We start from the raw sequence: 15,738 nt of genomic DNA on the forward strand, positions 1-15,738 counted from the left end.
AAACAGTTTTTAATGAATTTTGTTTGAGCTTATTAACTTGGAAAAAAAAAGATTTAAAAGTTTGTGCTTTATTATTGTGATTATAAGAGCAAGGAAAGAAATTATTTACATATTATAAAACAATATCAAATCAAATATTCATTATATTGAAAAAGGTGAAATTAAACAAAAACTCAGTCTTGCTTTGTATAAGCACACAAATTTAAACACGTTTTCGTTTTGTTTGGATTATGGATGTTTTATTTATTACCAATGAAGGAAAGCAAAGCTAAAAATTCAGACAGATAATTTAACAAATTATTAATTAAACATCTGAAGATCGTTACATAAACGTCGCGCCGTCACGTGACCAATTTTCCAGACTGAATCATGACCTGAACACTGGTGCATAAAAAGGGGACCTCACATGGGAGTTCATTATTACAAGCCGTTGTTAATGCATAATGAATTATAGATCAATCGAACATTCATATAAACAGTCGATAAATAAGAATTATAGAAATATTATTCATAAAACATACTGCACTCATAATATATTAAAACATTGAAAGTTGAAATCTGCAAATAACAATTATTCAATATCAGAAAAGCAAATTTCAAAGTTGTAAATATCATCTTCAATTACTTTTAATCATTGTCTTAGAGGTAGACCTTAATAAAGGCAATAGAAGTATACATAAGACAATAATTGAATAACGGACAAATTAATCAATTTAGAAGACACTGTTCTGGGAAATCAAAAATATTATAATTTAATGCAGGGGCAGAATCAAATTTTATAAAATTACCAATAACTGATATTTTACCAATACCATATTATTAGTTTTACTGTATATTTTTTAAAACTAAGCAGCACTGTTAAGGCATTGTCTAATAAAAGATCTTTAAAATTTTACAAATATGGACTTTTTACAAAATAGATTTATAATAACTTCCGGAATATTCAATTCATTAATATACAGAAATAAAATAGTTATCAAAGGTATCAGGATTATAAAGTCTGACCCTTTTCGACATTTAACACTTCTCCTTTTTTAAATATATATATTTATTTGTAATATTTTTTCTCTCAAAATTCTTATGTAAGTACCATATCTTCTTCTGTATTCGCCGATTCATTTTTCAATTAACAAAAGAAAAGTTCAAAATGTAATAACATTCAACGAAAACAAAATTCGTCATATAGACAATAAAATTAAAATTTTACATGAATTAGGGATTCGTCTGTACATTTATTAATAATAGTCTTGTATTCTTAGATTTTTAAAGAGGTCTATATAAGAATAATCCGCGGTTAGAAACCACATACGGTTATTATGTTGTGAACACATTTCAAAATTGATATCATTTTGGGCACGTCATGTTTACTACAAATACCTTTATTTGAATGTGCAATTATATACTAAAAAATTCATAAGTAATGAACCAATACTTTTAACTGCAGATGAGGAGATGTAAATTTTTTTTTTTGTGGAATTGAAATATACAATTTTTGCAGTTCTTACTTTCTGTGTCACAAGAATTTCTGTCAATTTTAAATAACAAACCATTATTTCGGTTATTCAGTTTGTGATTCTGGTAACCACAATTATAAAATAAAAATGATAGTATTTTTTTTGGTTATAACTTGGTGTAAACTACCTTGACTAAACATTGAATATTATTAAACTGCATATCAAGTTATTTCATGTAAACAGACGACTGTGGTATTTTTTTACCATACAAAAGAAAACAAGCTTACAAATGAAATATAAAAAAAGATGAAAATAAGCTTACAAATGAAATATAAAAAAGATGAAAATATACAAACAAATTGAAAACGAGAAACAATAGAAAAAACTAACATTTGCTCTTTCGTGTTAAGTATTTGGTGATAAAAATAAATAAATCAGTCCTTATTTATGTTCACGGGGAAGTTGAACCCAGAAAAGCGCTTCAGACGAATGGAATTGATCAGGTTTTGATTTCATTTTTACTACCAGGAAATAAAGATGCAATTAATTTGAAATTGTTTATAATAAAGTTTCATTATCGGTTGGTTATGATATAAAAGATAATTAATGATAATAAAGTTTCCCGCATTTAATGATAATATTCATAATGATTTCCCTTTTATTATCCCTTTGATTTCTACCTACAAGAATGACATAGCAGCGTTAATTTTTCAAAACATAATTCTCTCTTCATGTCATCGATATTTTAATAATAAAAAAATTAACTGTTTACAAAAACTTGCATTATTCGCAATGCAAAGAATGTTTAATCAAGGAATATATTACCTTGGCTGTATTCGGCAATTTTTGAGGAATTTTTAGCCTCAATACTCTTCAATTTTATATTTCAGCTTTTTAATTCGAGTCACTGTAATGCGTCTTTTGTAAAGGAAACACACGTCTGGTGTACAAAATTATAAGCTTAGTATCTTTGATAAGTTTTTATATATTCATGCAAATATAAGGTACAAGCTCGTTTATGGCATAAACATAATAATATTTAATGCAGTATATGTTTAACTTTTGACATAAACAAAAAACAAAACAACAATTTAGCCATTCAACTCAGTTTAAAGAAAAAATGCATGTACCAAGTCAGGAATATGACAGTTCTTGTCCATTCGTTTTTGATACGTTTTGTTATTTGATTTTGCCATGTGATTATGGACTTTCCGAATTGCTTTCCTCTAAGTTCAGTATTTTTGTGATTTGACTTTTTGCTACTATGTTTAGGTCAACATTACATATTTTGGATTGTACCTTTTCCAAACTAAATTTTCAGTTATTATTCGCGAGGTTGAAAGGAATTTTATTTTGTTTTTTTCTTCTTCAAAAAGATGTGTGATTTTGGTAAATGAGTGGTAGAATGAAACACATAAGAATAAATCTTAATCTAAAACTGCCCATAAACCACTTTTTAATTCGACTTTAAGCTATTCAAATTAAAAAAAGGGCATCGACAAACATACTTTTCGCTATCAAAAAAATCTGATGAACACAAAGTTGATAAAAAAGAAAACTGAGCTTCAATTAGAGGGTTTATAATTTAAAAACATTTCTAAATTTAAGAAAATATACATTTTGTTCCAAAGAACACCTCTACCGTTTAATTTAACTTATCTTTTAAAGAGATAATTTCTCTCCGATTACAAAAAATTAACTGAAACTTATTCAACAGGGGACAACAAAGCTGTCTTAGTCCTTAAATTTGTAATAAAAAATATAAAAAAAAACAGAACTACGGCCGTTCTGTAAAAAATCGAAAAGAAAACCAACGATATGTTTTTTTGTTTTGTTTTTTTTATCTTAAGCCAACCGAAAAAATAGATTATTATTACTTTTTCTGCTAATTCAATAATATGTGAATCGAATGCACCTACAATCAAATCTTTTTTTTTCTTTCACATATAAACTTCAGTGTATTATGCAAAAGTTTTAGGAATTTGGTCCACAATGCTCTTCATCTTCGTACTTTTTTGACAATTTAAACATCTTTGGATTCGAGCGTCACTGATGATTCTTTTTTTAGACGAAATGCGCGTCTGACGTGTTTACAAAATTTAGTTCTGGTATCTATGATGAGTTTATTAAAAACGTTTTAGAATTTTTCTTTATTTTCTAAAAAATCATATAAACTGTAAATAATTATAGTCTATCTATTCTTCCAATTGTTATTCCAAATATTATTATTATGCTTTAGAACTGAAATAATACGACACCGCCTCAACCTAATTACATAAAAACTATAAATACGTATAATAGATATTTTGCTTGGTAATCTTTATATAATTATTCCATTGAATTATAAGGTCTTGTGGAAACATTACGACCATCGAAGGGAGGACCACTCATAAGATATATTCGTTTTACAAAATTGGCAATGTATAATGTGTTTTAAAGGACATGTCTTAAGAAACTTTAGCAGACATGGCCCCAGAAATATTACAAAAAATAATAATAGTTTAATAGTAATTATTTCCCTTATTGTTGTAAATTAGTAATATATTCATTCCATGTAAAACAGTAGCAAAATTAAGTATGCAAAAAAATCTACTTTGAGCAATACTCAAATATATTCCCCAATTCTTTTTTATTTTTCAAATATAAGAGATACAGTTATACATATATATAAATTATAGAACTACTATTTCTTAGTAAGGAATTCAATTACACCATCAGAACTCAACAAGGAAAAAAGACTTTTAACGGAATAAACAGACTTCAATTTAATTGATAGTATTTGATCGAAAGTTGCATATATATATAAATAAAAATATTTTAACTAAGTCTGTGTATGTTCTTTTGTATATAAAAACATTGTTAAGTTGAAACATTTATGATAAAAAGGTTAATTATTGAATGCAATTTAAAACAGAGTAAACTCTTAACCCTAAATTTGAATTAAAAATATAGAATTCTTCAGTTCATAATTTGAAAAACTTTCATAAACTTGACATTAAATACAAAAGAAATTAGTTGAGAAAGAATCATATTTCTATCTTACACATAAAAGCAAATTGATTGTAACAGTAGGGATATACATATTTTTTATGTTTAAAAAAAAATGCTTAATCTGTTAAGAAAATGTCAACACACGACCTTTGGCCCAAAAAATAATTTGTTTCAAAGAATTATTGTACTCAATAGGACTCAATTTTTGGATAATCAGGGAAGAGACAGCAATGATATACGTTAGGCTAGTATGTGTCTGCCCTGTGTCTCTTTCGTATTATAAAATCCAGACAGAAAAGATTAAACATAGAAAATATGTAAATATTTCGAGCAAGAAAGAAATCGTTTATATGATTAACACCCACAAAAATTGATTATATATATATCTATTACATTAAATATCGTTTATACTCTGAATCAATTGTAAATACAAAAAATGTAATCTTCACAACGGAAAAACCAAGGAAAAACCAATAAAACCCCCCACAAAGAGCCCACAAATGATCATGTGATAACAAAACTATCCACTGATTTAATGGGAAATTCTTCTATTCAAATAGTATATGGGGATCCTTGCAGTTTGTAAGTAATTTTGTAACTATTATAAATAATGAACAGTTCATAAAGAGATACACTATTGAATCATAATATTTGAAAACGGGCAAAATTACAAAAACCGCTATACTGACATAATTAAAAAAAATAACAATATACAATCAAAAAAGATAAAATAAGATAAAAGATTAGAAGTTTCGATATATGTTAGTATACAAATTATGTATTCAGACTTTTTAATTGCCAGTGGATTCTTAAACATGTTATATGTTTGTAGTGTATCCAAATTAGTGCAATGAATATGTATTTTAACGATGATTTAGGTACAGTATATAATTTGAATTTAAAGGCAAGAGTTACCTTTCATTTTAAGTAAATTTACGGACAATAAATACAAGAAATAAAGAGAAACAAATAGTGAAAAAAATGCATTTATTTTTATATAATTAAAATAATTGTGTACTTTTCCAAGAATTCTATATATATATATTTATTTTTGTTACTTCGCTTAAGACAAGCAAAGTTTTATCATTTCTTTTATACTGCATATGTACATACAATAAAATGATATGCTGAAACTGGTTTTTTTACTTTACATAGATATATTTAATCTTAATTGAACTAATTAATTTATTCGCCTGTATTGTTGAATTTGATCATGCAACTAAAAATAGACAACAAAAATGTGTATTTATTTGTTACATTTCAATCTCATCGACTGTTTAAATCATTTTTAAGGAAATCGTTATACGTTTCTCATTTAGTTTTTATATAAAAATAAAGAAAGAATAAAGCTAAATGATTTTTTCTCATACATTCGAAGTAAATATGTTTGTTTCGATTCTAAATTTTATAAGTGGGTTAACACTATTTATGATTTTCCTCATTTTAAATGAAATTCACAAAATATTATTCGCGTTATGAATTTTAAATTATAGTTTAAAATTCGACAAACACACTTAAGTAACCAGTATAAAAACGAATTCGAAAACAGAATATATATTCTTCATCAGGAATAACATATAAATATTTTATTTATACAGATTCCGGTAATGGAAATACAAAAAAAAAAAGAAACAAATATGGTTTTATGATCTACATATAACACCAAAATTAGTGAAAACAAAACATTTATTTTTTATCCAAAGAAATAAAATAAAATGCAACGGGAAAATTTCATATTTTCAGTCATTTTAAATAATTGACAAAAACTGTAGTGTACATAAATGCAAATTTATCTTTCAATGTCTAAAGGAATATCCAATTAATGATATATTTATTTAATAAATATTTGATTGAATAAATTTTGTCAGACTGCAATTGTGATTATATAATTTTGTCAAAAAATATACAGCTGTTTTACATATGTTTTCGCAGAAAAATTAACAAATTGTCCAAATAAAAACACTAACATAGCACATAATTAATTTAAATTATTATCTTTAAACAATGGATATATAATTTGTAATCTCGCTAATAAATTATCGATAATTTACAAATAAATCTGTTATGCATGACGAGGATGTCTTTGACAAATCAAACTTATTTTCCGACATTAAATAATCGATTCTAGACTTCCTGAGTATTTCAACAGAAAAAAGAGTACTTTTTGAAAAGAGACCCATTTCCTTCATGAGTTATCTCTCCTCATATGTTAAATTTTATTTTAAAATTCTTGTTGTTCAAGCAAAGTATATTCTTTGAGGAGTAAGTTATCAAAGGTACCAGTGTTATAATTAAGTACGCCAGATGCGCGTTTCGTCTACATAAAACTCACCAGTGACGCTCATATCAAAATATTTATAAAGCCAAACGAGTACAAAGTTGAAGATCCTACTTTACAAAGCATTTTGAACATAGATATCGTATATGTATCTAATAAGCATCTTATATTTTATATGTGTCTGAGGATGTAAGTTTTATAATTATCATAAAATATGTTTGTTATGCTAGTCTAAATACAGACAAAACTCATTTAAAAATAGACCTTCTCATTTTAAAATAGACCTATTCATTTTGTATCTCCCGACCATATTACATAATAAAATATTACTTACAAAACAAAAAAATAGGATATTTTCGTATAGGAGTTTGAAGTTTCTTGATTTCTATTAGAAAATTTCAATTAACTCTTTGTTAAACTGGTGTTTCCAATACTAGTTTTATCTATATATAAATTAAAAAACGATAGTTTAGATGTCATAAAGTTAAATACTTTCAAATAATCTGACGATAGTAAACACTAACTGTATTGCAAGAAAATAGCATGAAACGAGTCAAAACGACAAAAGATATATGTGTAAAAAATCATTCTACTCATGCTGAATCCCCCTAAAAAGAGAAAAAGAGACGTTCATCTTATAAAAATAATAACATAAATAAAAGATTTTGAAATCTCACAAAAATTGTTTAATCCCGCTTCATTTGTGCACCTGTCCCAAGACAGGAGCCTCTGTCCTTTGTTAGACATGTATCATTTTGTATTTATACATATATTCCTGGTAAATATCAATGTAACTATATTTTTCTTTTGTAAACACTTACTTAGTTAAAGGTATTTCAATAAACGGGCAACTGTAGTTTTGAAGATATATCTAACAGTTTGACTGTCCCTTTGGTATCTTTCGTCCCTCTTTTAAGACAAAGTATAATATTCATAAGCATAAAACTTTGCTTAAAATCGTCTTTTTCAGAAAAGTAAAACATGCGCGAGAAAAAAAATAATGTGTATGACATTTGGGGATTATTTGGCCATGATCAAGATGATGTCTCTTTAAATAAAGAACGTTAAGCAAGAATCAGGGCATTCTCACTTTGAAAGATTAGAGAATACCTAAGTAAAAGGGATTTCTATGTAAAGTTTTCAGATCCATAAGCAATTAGACCTTTATTCGAACCTAAGCTACGATCTTACATGTTTTTCCCATTTTGTAAAACTGCATCTAGCCTTATTGTCACTATTTGTTCTTTAAACACGATTTTTTTAAAAGATTTTGGACAGTGTCCGGGTTAGAAAATGTTGTTGTCTCTTTGACATGCATTCACCATTTCCATTCTCAATTTTATTAAGGTAGAAATATGACATACTGTGAGAGAAAAGATTCATATTTCATTTTGTTAACCTTGAAACTTCATTGATAGGAAGTAGAAATTCATGGTTTGATTTAGTAATGTTGGACTTTTTTTTACAAACCAAAACACAAGATAGAAAAGAAAAAAAACCAACAAAAAATGGACAACTAAATAAGAAGGATAATGCCCAGTGGAACTTTCAGATGATTGTTATATACAAACGGCATGATACGGGAATTTATTGAATAGGTTGACAAGAAATAAATTATATGACATATTAAAACCAATACGACAAAATAATAATATACAAAGACATTTTGATATCCTCAGATTAAATGATTTGAACCATTTATTCCCTGTAAACTGCAGTTTCAAGGTTTCTAACCAATCTTCAGAAAATTTGCTAATGTGATGCGACTTTTACCAAGTTTTTAAAGAACACTTTTAATAGTGACACTAAAAATGGGCTTTCTAATTTAAGAAAGACTTCATATTTTTGATTCGAGCGTCACTAATGAGTCCTTTGTGGCCAAACGCGCGCCTGGCGTAAATCTAATTTAGTCCTGGTACCTATGATAAGTTTGATTAGAAGTAATTTTTATTATAACAAATGTCATTCACCTACCAGACTTAGCAGGAATTAATTGTTTTACATAACCGCTTACTGTATTGATTTGATGATGAATAATGAGGAACATGGTAAATCTATTTCACCTTTAATTTAAAATGTTTGTGTTTCAATATACAGCTTGCTAAAATTCGCTTTGATTGCTTTTTGCTAATTACTTATAAAATCTGTCCCCCTTTTAATCACGTGGGTTGACACTTTTTGTGAATTAACTATTCTACGGGCAAAGTATTCGTACATTATTAATGCGACATTATGACCATCGGAAATATTTTTTAAAAGGAAGTACATAAAATATATACCTAGCTATTATTAATCCAAAACCTCATACAAATGAATATTTATACCGATACCGTTTGTAATTTCCCTTAAGGAACTAAATGGCACTTCGAAAACCAGTAAATATCTGTTGATGCAATGTTCCTATACCAGACGTCTTGTTAATACCAATGTATAGAACAAAATATCAACAAAAATGTATATAAGAAAAGCCCATTAGTTAGGTTACTCATTGGCTGATCTAGGGAGGGTGGTTGTTCCGGGGATTAGCACCCCCCTTTTATGGCCGATCAAAGCATTTGAATGGGACAAATAGGTGGAACTCACCCTTTTATCCTGAGTTGGGAAACCCCTTTTTAAAATGGCTGGATCCGCCCCTGTTACTCATAGCTTAACATTATGTATGTGTGCCTTAAGTTATATTCATTCTATATCGGGTTGTTGTCTTTCCCCATTGTTATTCTTAATTTGAAGATTTTTGTTTTGTTATCCATGATTACAGTCATAGTCTTATCAGTTTGTAGGATTATAAAAAAAAACTTGTTAAAATGTTAATATAAGCATTTTCTCAACAATTTTTTTTTAACATCCACGAAGTAGTATACCTTGCTTCGAGACATTATATAGCAAACAGTTGATAAGGGGCATTCCAATTTGAATTTTTCGTGGATTTCAGTATGTTTGTTATTCTTCATTTTTTAAATTGATTCTGTAAATACATCGTCTTTTTACAATATATGATCTTATTTGAGACTCAAATTTTCTGAAATTCAGGTGTATAGTTTGGTGGGGTTCGTGTTGTTTATTCTTTAGTTTTCTATGTTGTGTCATGTGTACTATTGTTTTTCTGTTTGTCTTTTTCATTTTTAGCCATGGCGTTGTCAGTTTGTTTTAGATTTACGAGTTTGACTGTCCCTTTGGTGTCTTTCGTCCCTCTTTTAGATCAGTAGGTTTGTTATCTCTACGACATACAAATCTGAAGTCATTTGTATTTTTTGAATATGCGTTATAAATGAACGTTTGCATATTTTGTTTTAATACATAGACTTATTGTACAGCTACTGTAAACTACTTATTCAAATAAAAGTGAAGAATTCTATTTTATATTTGTTTTATATGTGCCAATATATCATTATAGATTCAATTATAAACACGTATTTTACACCTAAAAGTGTAATGAGAACCACCCCTCCTCAAAGTAGTGACTTTGTTTTTACTTCATTGCATAATGACTATAGAACATTGGTATACTAGTGTTGCCTTTATTAAAAGCAGCTTACTGCAAAATGCAAGCCTACCTCCGCTGTCTAAAAAAAATATAATATAAAATCTTCACTACTCAGTCTTTGGTTGAAGCATTCCTATTTATCGGTTGAAATCAGTTCTCAGAACATACTATCATAAAAATGATTTTCATTATTACAATTGACACTGAATCCAAATACTAAACAAAAAAAGAGACAAAATTATATTGCTAAAATTTCATCAATCCATTTTGAAAATCCAAATCTCGGTATACAAAACACAAGAACCATACGAATTGCATAAACTCCTTAACAAACGAGATAAGGTGAGTCGAACGGATAAGTTTTTCGTTCATAACGAGACATACTCAGTTAAAATGCTAAGAAACCATTGCAAATTATTTTATAAGATTTGCATAACATGACTTCTGAAGAAAACTATGCAAATCGGACATCCTAGATTCTTTGGCAGGTTAAATATAGTCAATCCATGAATTCCGGTTAAACACTACTACCTGACCAAACATAGATTACAGCAAGTCAATGTGATTTGAAATCAGTCAAGACTTGATAAAGTCAATGGAAAAAGTGTCTGCGCAAATTGGCTCGCAAATCCTTTTGAAAGTTAGTGGACAATGCTAACAGTATTATATTTGTATCAGCAAAAACTATTTGTCGTATGTTGTCGACATGATTTGAGACCTTTTTGGTTTCATAATTTGTCTTTTTGTAATTCGCCTTTTCAGAATCTAATGCATTCTGGGCGTCTTGATTGGTTAAAAACTTCCTAAACAATGGAAATTCAACCAATGACATAACGTTTTTTTCATTTTTGGGTTCGAACAATGAAATTACCCATAGTCCTTTAGATTCTGAAACGGTCAATTGATATACGAGATTCAACATCAGTAAACTACTGTCGTCTAAATTTCTCGTTTCAAAGGTACAATATCGCATACACCACAGAAAATATGCATACCAAAAAAGATGCGTCCTCATAACCGTTTATCAACATAAAGAAGCATACGATTTTCAACAGATTTTGAGGTTTATCATCTACAACAGTTCCATGTCACTATATATTTAGCATTGTATTGTTATTAAATGGTTCAAGCAAGTCCACTAGACAAAGATAGTACTTACCCTTCTTTTGCTTTCATGTTTTCTTTTAGCTGGCTACCTGAAATAGAATTGTAATGTCGACATGTATCTACTTAGATGTCTGAAAAATTGTAGGGCACTACTTTCTGTATTTTGTTTTTATAATATCAACATTTCCAGTTACATTAGTCAAAAGCTTATATTTTTGAGACTTCAAATAAATTCATGTCCTATTTAAAATGACAATGAGCAAAGCCCATACCGCATAGTCAGCTATGAAAGGCCCCGATAAGACAATGTAAAACAATTCAAACGAGAAAACTAACGGCCTTATTTATGTAAAAAAAAAAAAAAAAAAAAAAATTAACGAAAAACAAATATGTAACACATAAACAAACGACAACCACTGAATTACAGGTTCCTGAATTGGGACAGGCACATACATAAATAATGTGGCGGGGTTAGTATGTGTGAATGAAATAGCTGCTAAACTCTTATATCCGAGTCTGAGTACGATAACATTCAATATGTTATGACCACACTACCGGACAGTAGAAACACTTAAGTCTTCGATTAATTAGTGCCTACCAGCAGTGGCACTTCTTTGAATTTAAACAGTTGGAAGGCCACATCAAATACCAAGTTTTAAAGCATAACAAACCTGAAATACTTTACTTAAAGTAGCGCCAAAAACGCTCAATGCAACCAGGAGGTCGAAAAACAAAGTTTTTCGAGTATTCCATGCCTGGTCACTTTATCTTACCAACAAATGAGTTATGAACTAAACAGTCATGTTAGGGATTTGTTATACTGTTAAATCAATTTAGAGTAAAAAAGAAAACATAGGGGTACTTTTTGGAAGACGATATATTTTAGAAAATGTATGTGCAATGGTACTTATTTAAAATATGTTTAGCCTAATAATACCGTTAGCGTTGGGTTTTGCTTTATAACCTTTAAAAGTAGTCAAAGATATGCTCGATAAAGCAAATCATAACACATAGCTAAATTACCTTTCGAATTTTATATACTCATGCGTAAGCATATAACTGTAGATGCATCTTTTTTGGTTTTCACCAATTTAAGTCAAGAAACATAGTTAGACAATCGAGATACCTCTAAACAGAGATATCTCTTATGCACAGTTGATTTAAAGCAGTAATTTAAGAAAGTTACATTTGAAAAAAAAACACCCTTCAAATATATTTATAGTTTTAAATAACTCTTGTGTGTATCTTAGTCAGATCTTAAAAAAAATCAATCCATCATCTTCCTCGGAAAATGCCTGTAGCAAGTTTGTAATATGACAGTTCTTTCCCGTTTTCTGTAGCGTTATGCGTTAGTTAATGTAGTTGAGCATTTGAGTTTTTCTGCTTTTATGGCAAAGTTGTAATCTTAAAGTTCATTCGTTTCTATGTGTGTTGCATTGTCGTTTTTGTTTTTGTTGCACTTCAGTGCTTCTGCTGGTTCGTTGTTTTCCTCTTTAATTGATGTGTCCATCGATTTGTGACTTTAGACAGCGGTATACTACTGTTGCCCTTATTTATGGACTTTTCCTCCTTAATTTCACTTGGAGTTTTTTTTTTTATGCCTTTTCCCATTATATTGTGTAATTCTTTACCGACTTTTATTTTATTGTTGCTGTATTATTTTAAAATTTTGACCGTGATATTGTCTGACATTCCTAGACTTGTGAACTATGTGGCCTCTTTTCGTCTTAAAACCTTTTTAATTTAGATTTAATCGGTCTTCATGCAAAATTTGACGATAAGGACATATTTTCAAATAGATTATCAAAGTCTGGACTAAAACCGTTAGTTTTGATCTAGTTACTTATACATTGTAACAATTGTCTAGACTATATGAATATAGAAATTAAGCACACTGAGGAATGTTTGGAGGTTCCCTATATAATACTGTCTAATTACCAAGTCAGCATCCAGATATGTTAAGTTAGGATGCAACGTACACCTTCAAGTGCAATTTCTTTAAACAGCGATAATTGTCAATAGAGTTAGCCACAAATAGACCCGAATCAATTTACCTACAGCAAAAGACGTACGAAGCAGCGATTTTTAAATTATTATTTTTTCATTAATCTATTATGTCTGGTTGGTTTGCTCACCTACTTAATATATAAGTAGTATATAAGTATATAAAATATAACGAATCTGTAAAAAGCTGTCATACAAGTGGCAGATTAAGCGAGCTATAAAGCCAGATTTTACCAACCCCTTCATTTGAAAAATGACGGTATCAAGTCAGGAATATGGCAGTTCAACGAAAAAGAAGACAAATCTTATTTCATAAAAGGAAAAAAAAAAACTGGAATACTCGGGAATTGAAAAACTACAGGAACTCAATGCACATCTCAAGCTCATTTGGTTCGCATTTAAATCTAACGCTAACCGTATGAACTGAGTATGTATGCTAAACCTCTGAACAGAGTACAAATAAGATAAAAACAAAACAATGAAGAAACATCACATGCGTGAAAACAAACAAAAAAGTAATTTGTGTGTTTGCGTTCTCAAAAGTTGGAACTTACATAAATCTTTTTTCATGTGAATAAAGTAGCAATAACACCAAAAGATATATCATAAAAACTATCAGAAGATACGATACTCAATTGTACATTATAAAGTCACAATATTTTTAAATTGCATAACTAAATTGAGGCGTTAATTTTAAAACGATAAAAATGTTTCCCCCATAATGAATAAATTATAATCTTTAAAGAAATTGTATGATGCCTGTCTGTTATGGGATTTGTATCTATTTTACGAATCATTTAAGTTTGCCATTTGGTGTTATGAAATGTTTGATACCTATAATAGGAATCTTTTTTTTTTGAAACCCAAAGAGATCATGTTTTTTTCTGATCTTGAATTATTTTTTACACTGAATTTTTTTATAAGTAAAATCCCTTAAATAAAGGGCTTACAAAATTTAGAAGATATGGCTTTGTTGCCAATGTGACAACTCTTCACCAGATACCAAATAACAAAAAAAAATAACAGCTACAGATAACCATACGGTGTTCAACAATAAAATAAAACCCGTCTAGTTGACTTTATTGGATGTGTTGAAATCGATAACGGCATGTAGTTTTTTTTTAAGGGAAATGCTCTGAATTTATCATCTTGCTTTTTAGTAAAACCTATATTTACTGTTTGTAAAATATTGAATTATTCTTTTGACTGAATAAAGACAAGAGTAGTATACCGGGTTTTCAAAAGTCATAAATTGATGAAAATAAATACGAGTTACAAATAAAATCCGAAGGAAACACATTGACCTGAAAACTGGAAAACAAAGAAACAACCGGAACTCTGAATTGATACAAAAACAAACGTCAACATAAAAACAAATTATTTGATTACAGCTGCCAGTCGTGACTTATTATAGGACATGTTAAGAAAATTATGGATTGAACCTGGTGGGCCAGTCAAACCTCCTGCTTTTATGACAATATTGTAAAACATCGCTTCAATAACAACACTACGTGACAGAAATACAGCACAAACACACGTAAGACCACTTATCACGAAGAAACGCAAAAACAGATAATATCATAGTCTGCAACATGCAAATTGCAGAACAACAACAAACATCTTTCGTCAACGACAAACACAAAAAGACCACGACAAACATCTACGCACTTATGTAACGAGGATGCAGCCTCGAACTTATTACAATTATTTTCACAATATCAGTCCAACAACATTCTTTTTTGTTAAATCCCGGGAGATATATACTGCCCTAACTTTTCAAAATGTTTGATTTTTATTGTTGCTTTTTAACTTCGAATTTGGTTTGGCTTTTCAACTGTTTTAATACAAGCGCTAGGTATGTGTTATTTGTAGACAAAAGTCACGTCAGTCGTTTCAAAATGTTATTTTTGGACCTTGTCTGTCTTAATTTATTGCCGTGATATTATGAGTTTAACTTCGACTCCCTTTTCATGATTATGATGATTGAAAATTCCTCTTAAAAGAGTTTATAGCTACGTTGTATCTTCGCGCTTGATAAAATATAAAACGTAATAGAAGTCTATATATAAAGAAATTGTCAAAGTTAAAATTAATAATTCCGACCTTTCTTGTGCAACCAACCAAGATTTGTAATCTAAACAAAAACTTTATTGGTGGTGGGGAACAATTCATGTATTTTCGACGAACTTCTCTATCAGCGATAACTGCTGTTTTTCCAGTGAGACGAACGATACATTGTTATGATAGATAAAATTGACAGTATATGAGGAATATGTCAAAGACAAAAATAAAACGAAACATAGAGCAGACAATAGCTGAAGATCACCAATGGGTCTTCAACGCAACGAGAAAAATAACGCATCCGGAGGTGGTTCTCAGTTTTTCCCTTAATAAAATTGTGTACAAGGTCAGTGAAAATA

General features: G+C 29.0%; 1 long non-coding RNA gene across 1 annotated transcript in view; it reads right to left on the reverse strand.

Annotated features, from left to right (window-relative positions):
• Positions 1–6,677: 6,677 nt before the first annotated feature.
• LOC134720614 (uncharacterized) overlaps positions 6,678–15,738 on the reverse strand; it is a 35,821-nt gene continuing 26,760 nt past the window's right edge. The window contains exons 3-4 of the long non-coding RNA XR_010107768.1: positions 11,367–11,403; positions 6,678–7,331 (exon numbers count right to left, since the gene is read on the reverse strand). This is a non-coding gene — a long non-coding RNA (uncharacterized LOC134720614). The remainder of the gene's footprint in view (positions 7,332–11,366; positions 11,404–15,738) is intronic.

This window comes from Mytilus trossulus, chromosome 6, assembly GCF_036588685.1.
Source record: "Mytilus trossulus isolate FHL-02 chromosome 6, PNRI_Mtr1.1.1.hap1, whole genome shotgun sequence".
NCBI classification, from domain to species: domain Eukaryota; kingdom Metazoa; phylum Mollusca; class Bivalvia; order Mytilida; family Mytilidae; genus Mytilus; species Mytilus trossulus.